This window comes from Hippocampus comes, unplaced genomic scaffold (genome assembly GCF_001891065.2).
Source record: "Hippocampus comes isolate QL1 unplaced genomic scaffold, H_comes_QL1_v1.1 scaffold53, whole genome shotgun sequence".
Lineage (NCBI taxonomy): Eukaryota > Metazoa > Chordata > Actinopteri > Syngnathiformes > Syngnathidae > Hippocampus > Hippocampus comes.
In genome coordinates this window covers 1169450-1172411 of record NW_017805707.1, presented here as the reverse complement: position 1 = coordinate 1172411, position 2962 = coordinate 1169450, and positions in this window count along the sequence as shown.

Here is a 2962-nt window from a genome sequence, read left to right as displayed (position 1 = left end):
CTGCCATTTGGCACATCAGAGGCCAGACAGGCATTTCCTTTCTGCCTTCTGTCCCACTGAGGGCCCCTCCGTCCACATCCGAGGAATACGGGACACATCCCCGCCGCCCCCGCCTGCCTTGTGGCTCTGATGTGTGCCAGTGTTCCACAAGCTCCCGTCTTTTGTCAAAGCCCTTGCGAGAGCACTGATAGCAGCTCGTGCCCAGCCGGCAAAAAACACTGCGGACCCACTGGCATGTTGACGGGTGGTGGAAAAAAAAAAACGCACACGTATTCGTCGTCACCGTTCCTCTTCATCCTTTTGAGCTCAAGCGGCGGAACAATGGCGAGCGATCCCGACGGCGACCGACTGCGGGTTCGTGCTAAACATACAAAGACTTTTTGAAAGACGATATGCTAATAAATAGCTGCGGCGAGGGCCGAGGCTCTCCACACAAAAGGGACCTCGGGAAACGGGCAGGGTTTTAATCAGGTGCGGCTCTTTTAAAAAAAAAAAAAAGAGCCCCCGGCCACATAATTGATCCCAAAAGGTAGGTCCTCCTGCAGAACCTTGGGATGGCGTTTCGCCACTAGAAAGAACTAATGGCGTTCTTTATTTTTGCTCTCGAGGAGGATGGAAGAAGGGGGGCGCGGGGATTGAAATCCGCTATAGGTTCCCGCTCTCCAAAGGCCGCAAATGGTGAGCGTTTTAATGATGTAAATGTTTTGATGTCTGACACCGACCGAATATGGAAAAAGGAAAAAGAAAAAGGGGAGGATTAGTGTGTATTTAGCCCCTCCAGTGACGATGCATAGCCCAGACAAGATAAAAAGGCAGAAAATGTGGAGGTGGGGGGCGGCTGGAGGAGGATGAGGGGCTGGGGGAGGGGGGGGTAGTGACTGAATCAGTATTAATACTGACACGGCTGGAAACAATTGTGTGTTAATGTGTGTGCGCATGCGCTTTCTTTCGTTAAATCTGCCTGGAGAAGTGAGAAAAAAAAGCCCACGTGCTCAAATGACCTTACATTCCAATTATTGCACTCGTAGTTGGGCCACTTGTAGGATTTTGCAGAGGGGCTAAGTTTCACAAAGTAACACAAGTCTATCCACCCAGCGGCCCCCCTTCCAGCACGACCAGTAATCCCGTGATAGGGATGAGATAAAGCAGCAAGGAGTGCCCTGCCAGCCGTCACGATGCCTGCCAAAGGCGTCCGCTCCGGTTGGCAGTCGTCAAAGCGACCGCAAACGTATACCCGACGCAAAGCGGCAAGCACAAACTGCGGTCGGCGCTGATTACAGGACTGCGGATGCTGCCGATTCCACGGGAGGAAAAACATGACAAGGAGGCGGGATCGTCTGACTCGCAGCTGTCAGGTGAAACCGCAAAAGACTGGCCGCCGCTGGCGCGCTGGCTGGCCTCTGGCGTTATTTCGGACGCGGCCAACGGTGAAGTCAGTCCGCTTCACGGTACTTAGCATCAAAGTCTAAACAAAAGAGCGTCTCGCGTTCCCAACTCTGATACAAGCGTTTACTGCGACTGACTTCGGTAAACTCGAAATGGGGAGGTGGGAGGAGAGAAACAATTCTGTACAGTGGTTTTAAACGTCTCCAACCGAGGGAGTGGAAAATAAATCAAGTAATTGCGTTACGCGTTTTCCGACGCCGCGTGGAGATCATCTTTCCCAGCTGGGTAAACGCACCACACGTGGCGCAAACATCCGAGCGAGATGTGAAATCTTACACCCGTCATGGCGAGATCACAGTCGCATTTGCTCCTCAAGCCGGAGCAGCAATCAAATACAAAGAAAGCAAAATTGACGATACTTGAGACTGATGAGTGCCTTTCATCCGAGTTCGGCATACATGTTGCCGGATTACAGTATTTAGACTGGCAAGTGTGGGAACGAAACACAAACGCAGGTGCCGGCACGAGTAAATAGAAATAGTGCCGGATTTGAATAACTCATTCATGCAAAGGGCGGGGCCAAATCATTTCCAGTCGCAGACCGAGCGCGACGCCCGAGCGCAAGTGGCGAATACATTGCGATGATGAGCGGTCGTAGCAATTGAACACTTGAGCTACGAACAAGCGTCGCGTCAAAGATGTCATTGCGTCTTTGGGTTTTCGCGGACCATATTTACGTCCCTTTCCTCGCGTTGTCTTTAATTGCTCAATTGAAAATCCAAGGACAGAGCCCAGGTTCCACCGTGCCTGCAAACCACCCCGCAAAATCCCATCACGACACTTAATTGCTCAATATGAAGCCAAGGCATCGGAGGTAATTCAAATGTCTTCCTGCGATGGATACGTGCAATTGTTCTCGTTGCCTGTTCTAATTTAATGCCACGCGGGGAAGGTGATTGGCTCCGTGTTGCCACCGCCGCCGAGCGGGGTCAGCCGCGCCATCCAGCGCCGTAATTGAGTAGTTAGCGGCAATTTTCTCCCTTCATTTCCATCCGCGGGACCCGGGGCCGGCATGGCAAATAGCACATTACGTCGGGTGCGATTGTTGTAATAACATTGTTACGACAGTTTTTGAAAACTTCCCCCCCGAACAAATGAGAATCACTCGTCACGCGCGGGATAAAGGAAGCGGCGGGCGTTGCCATGAATGGATGATTCGCAGCAAAGCCCCTCGCAAAACGGCATGTTGACGCCGGACCTCTGTGGAGGCCATCTTGTTTGGCTTCTTCGCCACGATGCCGGCAGGAAGACGAAGGAGGCCGAGGATTTACGAGGGCGTGAGCGGCGAGCGGCGCGGCCTGTTGTGTGTGTTCTGGCGGACGACGCTCGAGCGGAGCAGTAAACTAATGGAGCGGGCGGGCGGCGTGCGAACTCCGACGGGGCGAATTATGGCCATCTTAAAGCTGTTTCAGGGACGGAGATGAATCGAAAAAATTAGGATTGCGACCACTAATGGCTGCTTTATTGCACTGCTGGAGCTCATATGTCCAGGCATCTCTTTTAATTAATTTTTAAA